The sequence below is a fragment of the Hemiscyllium ocellatum genome, chromosome 8, assembly GCF_020745735.1.
Source record: "Hemiscyllium ocellatum isolate sHemOce1 chromosome 8, sHemOce1.pat.X.cur, whole genome shotgun sequence".
Taxonomy (NCBI): Eukaryota; Metazoa; Chordata; class Chondrichthyes; order Orectolobiformes; family Hemiscylliidae; genus Hemiscyllium; species Hemiscyllium ocellatum.
The window spans coordinates 97,915,690-97,935,950 of record NC_083408.1 but is presented as its reverse complement, the minus strand read 5'-3'; positions in this window follow the sequence as shown (position 1 = coordinate 97,935,950).

Genomic DNA, 20,261 nt, shown 5'->3' with positions numbered 1-20,261 from the left:
TAGCTGGGTTTGTTGCCCTTCAAGAAGATAAGGTTGAAAGAAGATTTAATAAATAACTGTGATGGGTCTATATGCAGAGAAGACTGTTTATATTGACAGAAGGGTCAGGAAGAAAAAGAAACTGTTGAGAGGTGAGAAGTGAAAGAAATAATGGTATCATGAGGAAGCATCTTTCTTCAACACCTTTACTTGAGGCTGAGGGAGGCAGGGCTTTCAAAATGGAGTGAATTAGCATCTGAAGAGGAAATAATATTATGAAAAAGTGTGGGGAAGAAGAAATAGCTGAATTATTCTTGTAGAGGGCCAGCAAGGACACAAGAGGACAATAGCCTCCTTCAGGACATAATCATTCTTTTAATTGTAGTAAAATTTTAAACTAGGTTGTTGTGCAGAAAGAAGAAAGCCTGATTTGTGATGAAGGTAGTTTTCAGAAAGTAGATCCTTGTGCCTTTTGGTTAGTAAGTCAGATGAAGAATTAGAACAAATCATTTTATAACTTTAAGCTTCGGTCAATTCTTTTCTTCTTTTTTAATTGGCAGATTGGAATTGATGCTAAGCAGAAGGCAGGGTTAGAACTTCCATTTCATTCATTTTCTCTAATAAACACTTGCACTTAAAAGTCTCTGCTTTGTTCTCATATGAGAACTTTAGTGTTAAGCTCCAGTTGAGTGTAATGTCAGAAAAAAATTATCGCAAAACTGCCTCAATGTAAATCCCATAAATGTAAAATGCACTGTGAAAATTGAGCTGATAAATAGGTTTAAAAGCAAATATAAAATATAAGTAAAGGTGATCAATCTATGTAACTTTCTAAATTTAATGTGATGGGAACAGGTTAAAAGAGCAATGATCTGTTTTGTAAAATGTAGAATGGAGATCAGAAATAAAAACAGAAAATGCTGCAGGTATTCAGGTCTGTGCAGAGAGAAACAGACCTCCTGTTACATATCATCAAACTACCATCAAAACTGGAAAAAAAGGTTGGTGGTGTAAGAGATCTACTGAGACAGGGAAAGGAGGAGAGGAGAGCACAGAACAAAAGGGAAGGTCTGTAATAGGCTGAAAAATAGGAGCCATTCAAAAGAGGTGAGGTGGTAAAGTGTTGCTATACCATGAAGAATCAAAAACTGGATCCTGTGAAGATGTAAATGGGAACTAGCTGAATCATTATCAAAAGTAGATGTGCAGAAAGTAATGGAGAGAGAAGAAATGCTCTGAAATTGTTGAACACTGTTTTAACTCTGATTTGCTCTAAAAACATAATTCAAAAATATGGGGCTGTTACTTGAGCTTACAACAAACTATGTGTAAATTAGCTGTCAGATGTCCTAAATACAATGGTGGCTCCTTTACAAAAGGGCATTATTGACTCCAGCATACTAGGCGATGTCCTGAGGTTGCTATATGAATGCAAGTAGTTTGTTTTTGCTCTGTGACCTTTGATTAAATTAAAGTTTCTAAGGCTAGTGTTGGGGCAATAAGTGTCAGTTCAGTGTTCAATCACTTGAGGAAAACATGGGTACTGCAGTGGGTACTACTCCTGATGAAGGGCTCCTACCCGAAACATCCATTTTACTGCTCCTCGGATGCTGCCTGACTTGCTGTGCGTTTCCAGCATTACTGTAATCTGGGTTCAATCACTTTAATCTAGCCAGCTATTCATTTAATTCTGATCCAAGCTCTTTGCTCAAGTTGCAACTGATGCAATATTGCAATTGGTATGTCAAGTACCCATGACACTGGGTCTGCAAAGTTATTGCAATGTTGACACATTAATTAAGGAGAGGCATAGGAAAAATGGATGTGGTCTTTCTGCACTGTAACTTGAATTGGAATCCATATAATTCTGGAAAAAGTGTTATAAAGCCATAAAATATAACTTTAACTGGAAGAAAGATATTCATTATTCCAATTTGTGAGTGTAGACAATATAGATCCTTGTTCAATTTGTTTAAATGCTTTCATACCCATCCTCACTTGCAAACATTCCAAGCAACAACCTGACATAGTGTAATATTGGTGTCATTAATAGTTTAAACTAAATCCTTTAGCTCGCAATAGGTTAATGTCTCAAAACTGGCTAATAAATGGGTTTGAAACAATGAAAAAGATACTGCTTGGAGGCAAGATATGGGGGATGATGAAACATAAAGGCATATAAAGGAGACAATCTACTTGCTAAAGGCTGACCAAGCATTCTGACTGACAGAGTCCTCTTAATTGCTAATAATTCTACCTTCCTTCATTATATCTTACACCTTTGCCCTCTGATTCAATTACCAGTTACTGAGAAGTAAGAGAAAGACAATCAGTTTGCCACAATCTGACCATTGTTTAGTCTAGAGCTGTCACATGACCGAGCATATCTGTATGACCGTTTTACTGACCTAAACTCTGCTGCTAAATTGACTTCATCTGTTTATTCTTGGGACTATTCAACAAAGTGACCTTGAAAATAATGTGCAGCCTTGCTAGTTAGTCTCTCACGTTATAAAGCGTACATTTCAAACTTTAAAGGGCTCTGCTTTTCTTTCCCATCAACAGGATAACTGCTGTTTGTAGTAGAACAAGAAGCAATGGCAATTTGACCTGCTCCTGTTTCAGAAGAAGTAGGGCTAAGCCAGGAAGGAAACCGATTCTGAGGGAATTCGGTACCCTCAATGGGAGGAAGCCCCACCTTTGAGAGCTGCTGGCCAACCTTTCTGTTCAAGCAACAGCAGAACTGAGTACTCGTCTCAGGTAGGACTATAAGCACCTCCAAATAGAAGACTGATAATGACCAGACCAGGACTTTTGACTAAAGATTAATTGCTTTTCTGAGATATTGGGCAGGTTCTTTTGAAGGCCAGGGAAGGCAGAAAGAAAGGTGATGGTGGAGTGGGGTTGGGGGGAGGGGTCAATAATCAAAGGCTGGGCTGGGTGTGGTGGGAGACATGAGGTCCTTTCATGGTTCTGGGGAGAAAGGGTCCTTCTGACTCTCTCACACACACATGCACACACTTACACACATACACTCACAAGAACACACACACATTCACAGATACACACATGTGCACACGCACACGTAAACACTAATGCTTACAAGCATGTGAATACACACACTCACACACACATGCATACACAAAAACGTGCACACACTCATACCATTCTTAAAGTTGTACCAGTCTTCCTCTATTTTACCGCCTGTATTTTGTATTCCTAGTTGATGGTGAAAGAAAATATCATCATTGCAGCTCATTTCAAACTAACTAAAACTGACAAGTGAAATCAAAAAAGTCAAAGCCTTCTTATGCCTGTTTGAACTGGCTAGTTCATTGGTTCCATTTAAATGAGGCTGTGTCCTTTAAAAATGCTGCATTGATTTTGCTGCAAGCACAGGTAGATATTATCTCATTTCTAGTTGTCTGGCACCCAAAGGTGGCCTCAATGGAGAATCACAGCAGCCAGACTTCTGGGTGTGTTCTATCAGCTGTTTTGTAGCATTGACTCTTGGTTTCTTTTGGTGGTCAAAGGTGTTTTTCTTCACCTTTGCCTTTGGGGTGACTTTCAAGGGTGGTCTTGGCGACTCCATTAATGGGGGAGAGCATGTGCTGTGAGCTGATGCTGTAGCTTCAAGAATTGACCAACTCATCTGTCACAGTCTCTATCATTCTTCTGTGAACAGATGGTTAGCCTCTAAGTGTCTGTTTCTAGGTTAGTTAGTCCTCTGTCCTCCTGAGGGCACTGTCACTGCCCCTTCACATTGTTAGAGTCATAGAGTTTTACAGCAGGTAAACAGACTGTTCTGTCTAACTCGTCCATGCTGACCAGACACCCTAAATTAATTCTGTTCTATTTGCCAGCAGTTGGCCCATATTCCTCCAAACCATTCCCATTCATGCACTCACTCAGATGCCTTTTAAATGTTGCGGACTTCTGCATTATGTCCCTACCTCTGAGCCAGGGGTTCAATTCCACTAACTTCTGATGTGTTGAATAACATCTCTGAACAGGTTGATCAGAAAATACCTATTTAACCTTCGACAAAACAATATGAAGTGGCATTGCCCCTTTACGTTCAACACCAGGGAGGTATGGCTGCCAATTTCCCATTCAGAATGTGAATGTTGTTAACGAATGCTGCAATTCTGGAATTAAAATAATGTGGTGAAAGTATACAGTAGCTCCTTCTGAAAGTTGACAGGGTCCAACAAAGGTGCTTATAGACGGGAATCATTGACCCCAGATTTCTCTTTCTATGTGCTGATGAGCCTGTTGTGTATTCCCTTCCCATTTCTGCTCTTAATTCATATTCAGAGTACCATCCTTTTCCCCCTCTGATATTGAGTTCAATGCTTTCTGGCGATGGCTGCCATTTTCTTGCTTCATTTTGCTGTTCCATGCCAATTATAAAAAATATATAAATCAGGAGGACCAGGTTCAGCATTTGCAATGTGAGACCCTGCACTGCAAAATAAATGCATCCTCTTCTCCATCCCTCCACCCACCATTTCTAGAAGAAAACAACACAATTTTTTTTTAAATCCCTTTCTGTCTGCAGCATTATCAATTCATAATATTGGGTTTTGGCTGGCAGTGCAATCTGAGACCCTCAGAGTCATTACAAGGAAGATTAATTCCTAGCATGTTTGTAAATATAATTTGTTCCTCCCAGTCCGAAGGCCTGAGTTAAGCACTTTAGGTATCGGGCTGCTGAGCTAACATCTGTCAGAGACCAGGGAGCTCAACGCAGGGAGTGAACCAAACCATTGGACTCCATGCATGGTGGTTAATTGCAGTCTTGGCAGGTAGCTAGGTTTACAAATCTTTTGTAGAAACTAATATCTCTGCTCCACACCATTTTCCTCTGAGCATACCTATTAACAGCTCAGAGGCCATCTGAGTTTCCTTTTCAAGTTTTGCCACTAGCTGTGCAGCTTGTGTGGCTCCTACAAGATGTTGCTAGAAAATTGCTGCTGGCAAAACATTTCATGCGAAGCAAGAAAATACTTAATTTTTTTTCATATTTGTTAAAAATGGAACATTTTACCTGCTGTCGTGACTCAGCCTGAAAGCAGAAGGGAAGTAGAATTAATAATCAGCATTTTATACCCACACCCAGCCTGAAACATTCCTCAGCAACTGATTTTGCTTGCCTACTCTTCTGTCCCAAATCTGACTTCAATTTCCCTCTCTCCTGAACTCTGTCTCATCCCAGAGTACAGTCATTGGTGCCTCAACATATGATCCGAACTGTGTTTCTCAAATGGAATTCTGAATTAAATTGCCACCTTTAGAGTAACAAGTCTCAGTGCCTCAGTGAGGCTAACAAAGCAGGGTTGAATTTTTCTGTGTTTGATAACATATGCGTAATGATCGATGCTGACTATCCTCGATTATTCAGGCCTGGCTGTGGACTCATGGCAAAGTAAACAAATTGTTGGAAGAGGAGGAGAACTGAAGCAGGGAGTAGATGCAGGTGGTTCTCCTATAGCACGGTAGTTGCGTTCCCTTGCGATGTTGTGTTACACAAAATCGTGCAATAGACATAATGAGGCCTATGGGAAAAACAGGGTTTGGGGTGAATCACCAAAAATATCAGTAAAAACTGAAACGAAAATAATATTTAGCTTGATATAAATGATAGCAAAATCTAAGTAAATTTTTAAATCCTATATTTCAATGAAATAACATAGTAAATTTAACACTTTAAGAGGTTTCAGGGCCTGCTGAGTTACAGTACAGAACTATATTAAGATGGGATGAGAGTTATCATCAGCGTCATCATTACTTTCAAAACAACAGGACCTAACATCACTGAGTACAGCACTGTACGTTTCTTGAAGCTCTTTACCAGAAAGCATGAGTGCCGACTGACCACGTGATGTCAATATGGAGTCCAGTCCTCTCTGCACCCCAGCACCTAGTGCCAGGGATAGAATTGCGCCATAACTATTATTATTATCTATTATTATAGATTGCTTCATAAAAAGAAGGGTCAGTAATTCACAAATCACATGACAGGCAAATCAAGTTTACAAAACGTGTGCTAAAGGAGAACTACCTGTTTATTAAGGCTCTGTCAATTCAACCGGTCACCCATAGAGAAAGTTGTCTCACCTCTGAATTGCTGTGAGATGTACGGACTATTCAACAGTGTCTATTAGAGGGCTAATGCAGAAGGGAATAGTTTTGGAAATAATAGATGCACAGAGCTTAATATTGGACTTCACCCCACCCTAGAAAGTTCATTCTTTTACCTCAGAACAAGGTTTATCATGTCAACTGATAAATCCACAAAAATAGACTGGGCCATTGTGAGGCAACAATTAATTGAGAGGATGGCAAAGAATGCACTGATAATCTCAGGAAGATGGCAGTGAATGGTAAGGAGTTCATGGCAGAAGTTATTCAGCTTAGCTTCGGGGATTGAACCTGATGCGATACCTCTCAAGAGCACTGGAGAAGGCGGTTGAGGTTACTGATCTGGTGGAGCCAGTGACGGGCATTACAATGAGTACAGTGAAGGATACCAAAGGCAAAACTGAGGGAGGTTGTATGTTCATCAAGAGGAGACTCAAGCGAAGGACAGAAACTAGGTGTTGTACAATGAACAGCTCACCTCTTCATACCTGATCAGTTACCTGCAAACATGAAATGGGAGTGTTTTTAAATTTATTCTTCTGTGTGAGATTGGTGCTTCTGGCAAGACCAAGGTGTTATCCACCTCTATTCACTCTTGAATTGAGTGGGTTTGCCAAGCTATTTCAGTGGCAAGTTTAGAATCAAACATATTGTTGCTCTGGAGTTTCAAGACTATATGAGAATGGCAGGTTTTCGGCCCTGAAGGAATGCTGTGAGATATTCACTGCTCATCCAACAACATAACCACCCTCAAGGAATTCCATCCAGCCAGGACTACTTAATTGACCAACACTATTGCCTTCACACTCAATATCAACCTTTCCATTAGTGGTGCTTTGTGACTACAGTAGCTGCTATGCGCATAAAGTTCTGTCATAACAGAACAGACAACTTTGCAAGTATCCCATTACTTTGACCACCAAGGAGGACTAGAGCAGCAATGTGAGGGGAAAACTATTGGCCTCAGAGTCTCCTTGCCCCACCCTGATTTAGTCATATTCTTCATCATTGTTAAAATTCTCTATGCTTTATCATTTTGTGGCTATTATGGTCAAAAAGACTGCCATGGTTAAGGAGCTGGCCCAGCAGCACCTTCCCAAGGCAATTAGTGGTGGGTAATAAGTACGATTTTGCTTTAATTATTGACATCTGCAGAACAAATAAATACATTATTAAAAGGAAAGATAGTTTTGTGGAATTATTTCAACAACTGTGAGCTATGCTACTTTTTGAAATTAATTATAGAATCATAGAAGGTTAAAATCATAGAAGGTTAAAACGTCAATTCTCCTGCTCCTTGGATGCTGCCTGACCTGCTGCGCTTTTCCAGCAACACATTTTCAGCTATAGAATCATAGAGTCATACATCATGGAAACAGAGCCTTTGGCTCTACTCAACCATGGGAGAAAGTGAGGTCTGCAGATGCTGGAGATCAGAGCTGAAAATGTGTTGCTGGAAAAGCACAGCAGGTTAGGCAGCATCCAAGGAACAGGATGTTCCTTGGATGCTGCCTGACCTGCTGCGCTTTTCCAGCAACACATTTTCAGCTCTACTCAACCATGCTGACCACATCTCCTAACCAAACTAGTCCCATTTGCAAGCTTTTGGCCCATATCCCTCAGTACCCTACCTATCCATGTAATTGTCCAAATGTCTTTTGAATGTTGTAATTGTACCTGCCTCAACCACTGCCTTTGACAACTCGTTCCATAAATGCATGCCACCCTCTGTGTAAAAAAGTTGCTCCTTAGGGTCCCTTTTAAATCTTTCCCTTCTCACCTTAGTTTTAGACTGTCCTGCCCTCAGGAAAATACCAGTGCTATTCAATGTCCCTCATGGATTTATGAACCTCTATAAGGTCACCCCTCAAGCTTCTAGGCTCCAGGGGAAGAAAGCCCAGCATATCCAGCTTCTCCTTACAACTCAAACCTTGCAGTCTGGGTAACGTCCTTGTAAATCTTTTTGCAGCACTTCTGGACATATCCAAAAGTTTAACTTCAAACTGCTCATTGTTTCAGTCAATTAAATGAATCCATGCTGAAGTTGGTTACTAAACTCTTCCTTGCCAAGTTACAAACTTGTAATGTGTTAAACAAAATGTCCTGCTTGTTTATGATCCATAGTTTCAGAAACGCAGGGCTTTAAGCTTCCACTTTAGCTTGCTATTTCCCTTCCTGAAGAAGGGACTGGGTGCAAGATTATGTCTGTACAAGCATAGGAGTGGGATTTCTCCCCTCAATCACTGTTTCAACATCAAATACAAAAGGCAAACACCTCACATGCCTGTCACACTTGGAGCATCACATTTTGAGGTGTCAAAAGACGGTAAATAAGGCTGTGATTTCAAGCTGGTTTCCTCTGACTTGTAGCCAAAAATTTACAAGCACCTGCCCATCTGAAAAATTCCCTTATCAATGGCAATTACCCTCTAATTGACCTCTCATTAAACCTATTTTAAACACAGCTCCACATTACACAATGTAAAACTCCTGTTGATTTATCTAGCCATACTGTGCTGGAGGAGATCAACCCATAATAAAATTCAAATTAATGTGTATCCAATATGCTAAAGCTGTCCTCTGCTTTGCAAAATCACTTTTTAGAAAGTTCTGGTAAATCAACCATGCCTTTATCCTCATTTCTTTAATATATGCATGAAGAGGGTGTCTTGTCTTGTACCAGGTAATTCATTAGGATGGCTATCGAGAGTGCAAGTTTTATCTATTCAATATTTGTTATAGTTTCTCTTAAGTACACTACATAATGGGCCCTATATTCAGAGGAGTAGTAATTTTACCACCTAAATTACACTTTGCTATCATTTTTCTATGGCTAAGCAGATACTGCATCATTCTCATTGTTAATGAATTCCAATTGTTCGATAAATCCCCACAGTTTGATATGCAGCTGAAGTTATATGGCAGATTTGTGACCAAATATTTCTCTTATAAAGTAGTAATATTAAACTGTATTCAAAAAAAGCCTTAATTGCACACATTCAGTGCTCAAAAAAACTGATTTAGCATCATCACTGGCCTTAATCTAGTTTATTGTACCCTTTAATTTTTGGCTTTGTTGGTAATTTATTGCATAGGTGGTAATGTATAATACTTGTGATTAATTCACCACCCACAACTCAACTTCAGAGCAATAATGGTTAACGTACATTTAAGGTTCAAAGCATAATTTGCAGCGAGTATTTCTGCAGAAGGACATCTCTATTCCCTTTTCCATTCTGATTGAGTCACATGTGGGATCATTTTTTTGACACCATTTCGTTTTTCTGTGAGTCTTATCTTGTCTTATTGTTTCACTGAGTTACACAGAATGTGAGTGGAGGTGGTCAAGGACATAAAGACACGTTGATGCAGTAAGACAAAGAGAGGTACACTGCATATTGCAGTAGGTTATACAGGCAGGGACCAAGAGTTACATGAAGATTGGCACGTGGAGGAAGGCAGACAAAGGGCAGAAATGTAAATAATATTACTAGTTACAGGGTGCAGAGATAGGTTGAAAGGGAAAGAGAAAAAGAGACAAAAGGACTCTTTGATTCTAAAGAAAGCAAATCAACTCAGAAAGCAACAGATACCAAGGATAGGGATGGGCATAGATATCAGGACATTGAAAAATGCAGAGTTCAATTCAATGCTGGTGTTGAAATAGGTAAGCATGGCAACTATTATAGAAACAAACAGATCTCTGGTCAAATGCAACACAAGGATTTTGGACATGATTTGATGATTAGTTTAGAGAAAAGAGAAATGCCAAACAGGGCCATATAGGAAACAAAGGACAATGAGAGACAATTCAGATAGTTACACATTGTAGGTCAGAAAAATGGAGTGGAAATCATATCATTCCTGATGAAGGGCTTATGCCCGAAACGTCGAATTTCCTGTTCCTTGGATGCTGCCTAACCTGCTGTGCTTTAACCAGCAACACATTTTCAGCTGTGATCTCCAGCATCTGCAGACCTCATTTTTTACCTGGAAATCATATCAGTCATGCATGGCATCCATCTGCTAGTTGAAAGATTTCAGGCCATTCCATCTGCCTACATGTGGCATCAGTACAGGTAACCCTTGATCTTGTTAGGATATTTATTGTCGGGAGATTGGCACCCTTTATGCATGTAAGTATCTAAGTCTGCTGATGAAATAAAACAGCACTGAATCTATAGATTCTACTAGCACCAGCGTTTCAGCTGAAGCTACTTTTTAAAGGTACTTTAAACCACCCTTCTTATTTTCTTGGTTTCCCAGGAAATGGACGACACTTATTATTCTTTCCTGTCAAGATGATGATAAACCCTGCTGTATTTGAATAGCCACTCAGAAGATTAACAGTAAAGTATCACTAAAATGGATTAGCTTTATATCTTCTGCGTTACCTAAGGCTGGAAACTTGAGTATGCATTTTTCTGAACTTAATTTCTTTAATGTTTTATTTGCTGTCAAGTCTTTCTCAAAAGAAGCATGCTTCATCATCATACCAGGCTGCAAAACATCATTATTGCATTGAGCCTAGTCTGATTGCATAACCAATTTAACCAAACTTCTCAACTGATTGGTTTCTTCCCTGGATGGGGGATCATTTTTCATTGATGATTTGGCCATCAGGATATTATTAACTTTTCCAAGTCAGATTGTTGATCCAAAGTCACTCCTGACTTATTCTGCTTCATTCCTCAACCTAAACAACACCTGACTTTTAATCTTAAATTTCCTCTTTCTTTTCTTGATCGTATATTGCTCGAAGTCTGTCGAAACTTCTCATAGAAAAATATGACGTGGATCATAAAAGTGCCTGTTAGTTTTTCTTCATGATGGCAGTAGAACACTACTGATTGTGCTTTGAATTGAATACAAACTACTTTCAGCAAGATGGACTGAACTGAGAATATCATATTCTTGTGACATCATTCATAGAATCCCTACAGTGTGGAAGCAAGCCATTTGGCCCATCAAGTCTACACCATCCCTCTGAACAGCATCCCTGTAACCCTGCATTTTCTATGGCTAACCCACCTAACCTGCACATCTTTGGACTGTGACAGGAAACTAGAGCACCTGAGGAAACCCACGCAGGCATGGAGAGAATGTGCAAACTCCACAAAGATTATCAGCCATGACTGGAATTGAACCTCGGTCCCTAAGGCTGTGAGGCAGTAGTGCTAACCACTGAGCCACCGTGTTAACCCCTTATAGGTTCAACTTATAAACCTACATATTTCTCGTTTGGGAAGGTCATAGTCCATGCCAATGTATATATTTTATTTTTCCATTGATCACAGAGTGATAGAGTCCTACAGCAAAGAAACAGATGCTTCAGTCTAACTAGCCCACAGTGATCATGTTCCCATACTGACCTAGCCCTACTTGCTTGTGTTTGGCCCATATCTCTTCAAATCTTTCCTATTCATGCACTTATTCGAATGTCTTTCAAATATTGTAACTGTATCGACATTGATCACTTCCTCTAGCAGTAAACAAGTTACCTCTCATGTCCTTTTTAAAACTTTGTCCTCTCACTTTAAAAATATGTCTCCTAGCTTTGAATTCCCTTGCTATTCACCTTATCTATGCTCCTCATGATTTATTAAGCATCTATAAGGTTATCCCTCAACCTCCTACGCTCCAGTGAAAATGTACCCACCTATCCAGTCTATCGCTATAATTCAAACTCTCTATTCCCAGTAATATGTTGGCAAATCTTTTCTGAACCCTTTCCAATTTAGTTATGTCCTTCCTCTAGCAGATGAGCAGAACTTCGCACAGCACTCCAATGTCCTGTACAATCTCAACATGACATCCCAACTCCTATACTCAGAGCAGGTATGAGCATGAAGGCAAGCGTGCCAAACACCTTCTTAAACACTCTGTCTATTTGTGATGCAAATTTCAAAGAATTATGTATCTGAACCCCGAGGTCTCTCTGTTCTACAACATTACCCAGGGCCCTACAAATAATTGTATGTCACGCTCTTGTTTGTTTGACCAAAATGCAATATATGGCATTTATCCAAATTAACCTCCATATGCCGCTCCTCAGCCTATTGACCCAATTACAATCATAGAGTCATAGAGACGTACAGCTTGGAAGCAGACTCTTTGGTCCAAATCGTCCATGCTGACCTAACCTAAACTAGTTCCATTTGCCAGCATGTGGGCCATATCTCTCTAAACACTTCTTCATCATATACCCATCCAGATACCTTTTAAATGCTGTAATTGTACCAGTCTCTACCACTTCCTCTGGCAGCTCATTCTATACATGCATCACTCTTTGCATGAAAAGATTGCCCCTTTGGTCCCTTTTAAATTTTTCCCCTCTCACCCTAAACATATGCCCTCTAGTTCTGGACTCCCCCACAGCAGGGAAAAGACCTTGTCCCTCATGCCCCTCATGACTTTATAAATCTCTATAAGGTCACCTCTCAGCCTCTGATGGTCCAGGGAAAACAGCCCCAGCCTATTCGGCCTCTCCCTGTAGCTCAAATCCTCCAATCCTGGCAACATCCTTGTAAATCTTAATTGATCAAGGTCGCTTTGTGATTCCAGATGACCTTTTTCACTGTCCACTATACGACTAATTTTGCTGTCATCTGCAAATTCACTAACCATGGCTCCTATATTCTCATCAAATTTGTTTATATAAATGACAAACAAAAGTGGACCCAGTACCAATCTCTGTGGAACTCATAAAGGTCAATATCACAAAATATCAGTGGGAATTTGCATCCCAGCATTTTAGATTGCATTTCAGACACTTATCTAACAATTAATTAAAATTTCAATCTTCTGTCTGAAAAAAAATTAATTTCTAATCTTTTTTAGGCAACCATTCTCTGTGACCAACACCAACTCAGATCTAAATCTGTGTGGAGGTAGAACTCAAGACATTTTCCTCCTAGTAGATTGTGTTTATTGACTACTCAGTCATCCAACTCTTCCCACACTCGATACCATCTATTCCCTCTTGATATTTATAGTAATTAAGTCCATAACTCAGGGAGCATAGTCTAAGAATTAGAGCCAGATGGTTCGGGAGAGATGTTAGGAAACATCTCTACACAAAACGGTTAGTAGATGTTTGGAACTCTCTTCCATAAACATCTGTGGATGTTGGATCAGCTGTTAATTTTAAATCTGAGAGATAATATTTTTGCTCAGCAAAGCTGTTAAAGGATTTGGAGCAAAGGCAGATATATAGAGTTAGTTCACGGATCCGCCATGATCGTATTGAATGGTAGAACAGACTCAAGAGGCTGAATGACCTAGTCCTGTTCTTATGTTCCTATATAATAATCAATTAATTCCAGCCAGTAGCATTCACTGTTGCTATACTGGCAATGTAGTAGGTATCATAATGGGAACATCTTGGAAGTCAATTAGAGGCAACTGAACTGGAAAATTGGTGCTGGTCAAACACTAGTTAAGACTAATAGCTGGTCACTGTCCAGCAAGCCTCTATCATGGTGCTCATTCTACCCAGAAAGGAAATCAGGCTTGGATCCAAGGCTGGGCCCAAATATGGATCCCAATTTCACTGCTCCAATGACATTTATGCTGAATTCTTTATAATTAGAGAAACCAAGGATGAAGAAGTACCTGAGATGTGATTTCTCTCCTCTGCTGCTCTCCTCCTTCTAATATTACATGCCATTTTGGGACAGGTGGAGGTTTTGTCTTAAATAGATACCAATGTAAATCCAAAATGCTGAACTGGAATTTGACTTACTTCGGTATTCCAAGAAATTGTGTCTCTTTGGTATCTTTGTGGGAGACTCAGAGTTTGGAACATAAATTATAATAGAACATAGAACATAGAACAATACAGCACAGAACAGGCCCTTCAGCCCACGATGTTGTGCCGAACATCTATCCTAGATCAAGCGCCTATCCATGTACCTATCCAATTGCCGCTTAAAGATCGCCAATGATTCTGACTCTACCACTCCCACGGGCAGCGCATTCCATGCCCCCACCACTCTCTGGGTAAAGAACCCACCCCTGACATCTCCCCTATACCTTCCACCCTTCACCTTAAATTTATGTCCCCTTGTAACACTCTGTTGCACCTGGGGAAAAAGTTTCTGACTGTCTACTCTATCTATTCCTCTGATCATCTTATAAACCTCTATCAAGTCACCCCTCATCCTTCGCCGTTCCAACAAGAAAAGGCCGAGAACTCTCAACCTATCCTCATACGACCTATTCTCCATTCCAGGCAACATCCTGGTAAATCTTCTCTGCACCCTCTCCAAAGCTTCCACATCTTTCCTGAAGTAAGGCGACCAGAACTGCACACAGTACTCCAAATGTGGCCTAACCAAAGTCCTGTACAGCTGCAACATCACTTCACGACTCTTGAATTCAATCCCTCTGCTAATGAACGCTAAAAATCTCTCTGATCTGGTTTAAATCTTATCTGGACTGAAGCGATCAAGGCTTGGCCTGGCTCTTCAATTTATGTTGAACTTGTTTCAACCATTCTCCATGTTGATCTCAGATGTGGTGAGTTCTTTTTCATTTTGCAAACTAGCATGGGAACTGCGAAATTGTTAGAATGACTCAGAAGATTTCTGCTGAGAGTTGGCACTTTTTGAATGAGACATATTGCTGAGAGAGAGGAGAGGGAGAGAACTTCATTCTGCATTTTACCAACTTATACTTAATCTGGGAATGCGTGATGCTGATTACGTGTCCAAAATGAAAAGCATTTTATTCTTCGATACTTGACATGCCTTCATGAACATAACATGAAAGAAGGAAAAGTTAAACTATGCCAGAGAGCCTTTTAAATGTTTACATTGGATGTAGAACATAGAATACAGAACATAGAAGAGTACAGCAGAGTACAGGCCCTTCAGCCCTCGATGTTGTGCTGACCTTTTATCCTACTCTACGATCAGACATACCCTTCACATCCATGTGTCTATCCAAGAATCAAGAATCACTTAAATGTCCCTAATGTATTTGTCTCTACCATCACTGCTGGCAGTACATTCCACGCACCACCACTCTCTGTGTCAAGAAGCTACCTCTGATATCTCCCTAAACCTTCCTCCACTCATTTTAAAATTATGTCCCCTCATGATAGATATTTCTACCATGGGAAAAAGTCTCTGGCTATCTACTCTATTTATGCCTCTCATCATCTTGTACATCTCTATCAAGTCATGTCTCATCCTTCTTCATTGCCATGAGAAAAACCCTAGCTCCCTCAGCCTTTCTTTATAAGACATGCCCTCCAGTCCAAGCAGCATCCTGGTAAGTCTTCTCTGCATCCTCCTGAAAGCATCCACATCCTTCTTATAATGAACACAATATTCCAAGTGTGGTCAAACCAGGACTCTTTAGAGCTGCAGCATAACCTTGTGGCTCTTAAACTTAATTCCCCGCTAATGAAAGCCAATGAACCGTCCGCTTTCTTAACAACCCTATCAACTTGGGTGGCAATTATGAAGGATCAATTGACGAGGATCCCTGTGTTTATCCACACTGCCAAGAATCCTGCCTTTAACCCTGAATTCTACATTCAAATTTGACCTTCCAAAGTGAATCACTTCACCCTTTTCCAGGTTGAACTTCAGCGTTTGCTGCCCATCTCTAATTGTCCCTGAGAAGTGATGGCGAGCAGTCTACTTGAACTACTGCATTGCCATTCAATAAGATTACAGCTGATCTGCTCTGGATCTCAACTCCACACTTCTGTCTGCTACACATCACCCTTGACTCCTTTTCCGTTTCTATCTAATTCAATCTTGAATGAAATCAATGACCCAATCTTTACTGCTTTCTGAGGAAGAGAATCATACAGAGTAGCAACCACAGTCCTACCTTCTGGAACAGTAAGAATCTGTGGAAGGAGGCCATTCAGCCCATCAAATCCACATTACTCCTCCCAATACCACAGCGAATCCACCTAGCATACACATCTTTGGACAAAAGCCAGTGCAAACTCCACACAGGCGATCACCAGAGGTTGGAATTGAACCCAGATCCCTGGAAATATGAGACAGTAGTGCTAACCACTGTGCCACCGTATCTTCCACAAAGCTAACCTGTAAATTTATGGAACCAAGTTCATAATGCATAATCATTATTCACTTCTATTTAGAGTGGGATCCTATATTCTCTGGAGGATAAATTAGTTTCAACCGGACACATTTTGATGCAGGTTTAACACAAGCACAGTAAACATCAGAAAACACTTTTGGAGTGGAAGCACTGGGGAGATCTTGACTTTGTGAGATTACATAAATTGGCTAATACTGAAACAGTGAGACGGTAGGCTGTTGACACCTCAACAGTGAAAATAAAAATCTGGTGAGTTGTAAAACAGGTTGCCCACTCACTATTACCAGAATCATGCAGTCAAAACCTACGCCATTCTGCTTAAAAGTGAAGTATATTTTAAGGAATCACACACAATTCTCAATGCTTTCAATGAAGCCAATAAGTGAGCATTGTGTTTTAAGATTAAAGACTGCAACGTCTTGCTATCGTATGGTAGTTAGTGGGGCGAACATTCATGTTAAAAAGAAATTGCCCTTATCCCAGGTCAAACAATTCTTGACAGGAATTGAAAGAAGAAGCGGGCAGTGAGTCACCCCCTCCCTGGGGGCTAGAGTTTAACAGTTGAAGGTTGCTGGTGTAGGTGAAGGTCAGCTGCCCATGCTCTCACACAGGAAATGATGCATTCATTCATAGGAAAATCTGAAGCCATTGAGGGACAGAACAAGAAAGATTGCAATTTTATTGACTTTACTGAGATCTTTGTTTCAAGACAGATTTAGACTTGTTATTACTTTCTTTCACAATATTTACCGAAGAGAGAGTAATGCATTTATAGATATGCACTTATAATGGTATGCCTTGATAAGTCGATTCTAGAAAATCACTTGCAGTGTTTGAAATGCAAAAATAAAATTGGTCCAGTTGCAACACTTCAGATCAGCATATTTGTTGTCATAGTAACAGACACAATCAGCTTATGACCTTTGAGACCAAATGGGTAAAGATTGGATGGATGGCCAAGCAAGTAAAATGAAGGGGTCGGATGAAAGACTGTGAGTGATATGGATCTCAGGCACTCCAGCATTCAGCACACAGGCTAAAGTATCACATCCAAGAACAGACCGATCAATGCAGGCTTTTTACTGCTTCAAAGAGATCTCATTAATGCTTGAAAGGTGCCTGCACTTGTGCCCTGACGACCTATGGGGAACAGTCTTAGCAAGCATCTAGTTCAATATTTATGCAGTGGAACAAGAGATGCTCGGATCTTCAAGAAGTACGGCAAGTTTCTGTACAAGACAGACATACAAAATGAGAGAAAATAAAAACAATAATCCAAGTTTGCATGAAATTCTAGTGACAATTGTGTTATAAGAAGATGGTATTTGAGGTTTCCTGGCATAAAGGTATTGACCAGGTTTGAGAAGGAATTACACAAGAGGAGATGATATGATTAGATTCAATGGCCTGCTGTGAATTTCGATAATTCGGACCATACACCACACGTATCCTTTAGAAGGACAACATACAATATCACAGTAACATACAAAGACCACTTTAAAGATTTCATCATCAGTTCACTTTACAACTTCAATCTGACTTTTCAACTTACGAGTTATTTTCACAGCAATGGACTAAAACAGAAATAAACCTGATAAGTCACTCTATAATTGAATGCATATTTTAAACAAACACAGAAAATGCTGGAGAAACTCAGAAAGTCCGAAAGTATCTGCGGAGAGAGAAGCAGAATTAATGTTTCAATGCAATATGACTCTTCTTCAGAATGTAAACATTTTTATGATTGAGAAATACTCTGGCAGATCTCAGATATTACAGAAAATTTGTTTTCCAAATTTTCATTTTTTGTTTGAGGAAGTAAAGAGCTCAGCATCACAATGTTACAAATATATTGAGGATGGTACTTCACTATTTGCTATTTTCTTTGCAGGCTCGTTGACTCAAACAGATCTGCCCCCTTAAGAAATTCCATTCCTTACAAAAGGTGAGTCATTGTCTTGGGCTCAGAACTTGTCCTAATTCTCTGGTCACAATCGAAGCAGGAAATCACTGCGTGAAAAGGTGGCAGATATGGAAACCATCATTACATTTAAAAAGCAGTGAACAAACATTTGAGCAGCTTTGCCTTTGTGTGACTAGAACTTGAAAGTAGAATTAGACCAGATAGCACTTTTTCAACAGTGAGACATGATAGGGCAAACATACTACCAAATTTGCCATGTTTCTGTGCTTCTATCACCAATACCTTTGGGAATCAAAACTGTGTAAATGGGTAAAAGTATATATTTAAATTGTTTCTCCAGGGGTTTTGTTAATTGTTCGCTGAAGTTCTTCTGGGTAACTTTAACAACTTCCATATAAATGCATGACCACACTGTCTCAATATCATGATTTGGAGATGCCGGTGTTGGACTGCGGTGTACAAAATTAACAATCACACAACACCAGGTTATAGTCCAACAGGTATAATTGGAAGCACAAGCTTTCAGAGCACCGCTCCTTCATCAGATGGTTGTGAAGTAAACAATAGTAAGACACAGAATTTATAGTAAAGGTTTACAGTGTGAGGTAACTGAAATTATACATTAAAAAATAATTGTGTAATTTTTAACCTTGTCTCAATGTGTTGGTTTTTATCACTGGTTCCTGGTGTTCAGTTATGTATGGCTGCTCTTTTCTTCTATTTTTTTAGTTTCATCCTGTGTACCATGTGTGTTATATTTTGATATGATACTCTTTTATTTTGTCTGTGTCACTATTTTACATTTCTGCTCCTTATCTTGCTACCTGCAGCTTATTGACAATTACTTATGGTCAGCTAAATTGAGCAATTCTGAGTCCAAGGAAGGCAATTTGAAAATCAAGGCATTGTGTCATCAGGAACTAATGCAGCAACAGTGGACTACTTCAGTTGGTGTGAATGAGGTAAGAAGGAAACCGTTGCTCTGAATTAAGATGATGTTGATGAAAATTTATAAGAAAAAGTCAGCATGGTGTCCACTCCAGTCTGGGGATATGAACAGATAACAATGTAAAGTTTCGATGCTTAACAGCCATTAAGAAGCCCAAACCAGATGGCTGTACATTTAATTTCTTCTTTTGTTAATGAACGTACACATTGTCCAGAACAATGTTAAAGATGGGAAAGAAATTCTGCAACAATTCCCCAGGTTGCCATTGCAACCCAGTTGGAACACTGTTGGAGTCCTTGATGGCACAGTACAAATGGTTGGTTTGAGTTACTCATGCTTTTTCTTTGATGATTCTACCAAAGTTACACTATGAGAGTGCGAGGACGTTTGCAGAATATTCAAGTGCTGATCTCTAGCTTTTCAATCTCATCTTTGTTGTATTTGGAGATCTTTAGGAGGCTTGCAGCATAACCTGCAAAAAAGTAATGTTAGACTTGAAATAAAAAGCAGCAGCAGATACAGATTTCCTCTGTCTGTGAATTCTCTGGGGCTGTCGCTGTAAGAGAACCTGTGCAGCAGCAGGAAGAGCATGTGAAAATGTAATGAATATTGACAACACATTCCACATTGTAATGTAATATTAGTAAACTGGAAAGTCTATACAACATTAACCCAATGTCATCAATGACCAGGGTAAGATTGTTCAGTTCTCAGATACTGGTGTCACATTGCTCAAAAAAAACATCAACAACTTATAAAAATACACCAAAAGGTTTTCAGGATGGAGCAAGTCTCAAAACTTTGCAATCCAATTGTATTCCTTCCAAACAACACTCTTTTTTAATCGAATATGGGTTGAAATCACACTGTACACATTAGTAATGAATGTGTTAATATGCTGATATCAAATTCCTCTGTCTGCTATCTTAATGAGGTTTGAAACTGAATGCTTTATGCCAATTGTTGAGGCATTATACTAAGGTACATGAGCAATGTAGCATGCTGTTTCCTAATATCAAGCAGCCTGAATTTAACTCTGTGCATTTTATTTTTACAGGCATTGAATTTCTCAGCAGAACTTTCCAAAATTTTAATCACTAGAGGTTATGTTGTAGAGTAGGATTTTATTTCATCCTCTAAGAGATGGAAGTGATAAAATGAGTGCGAAACACATGTCTT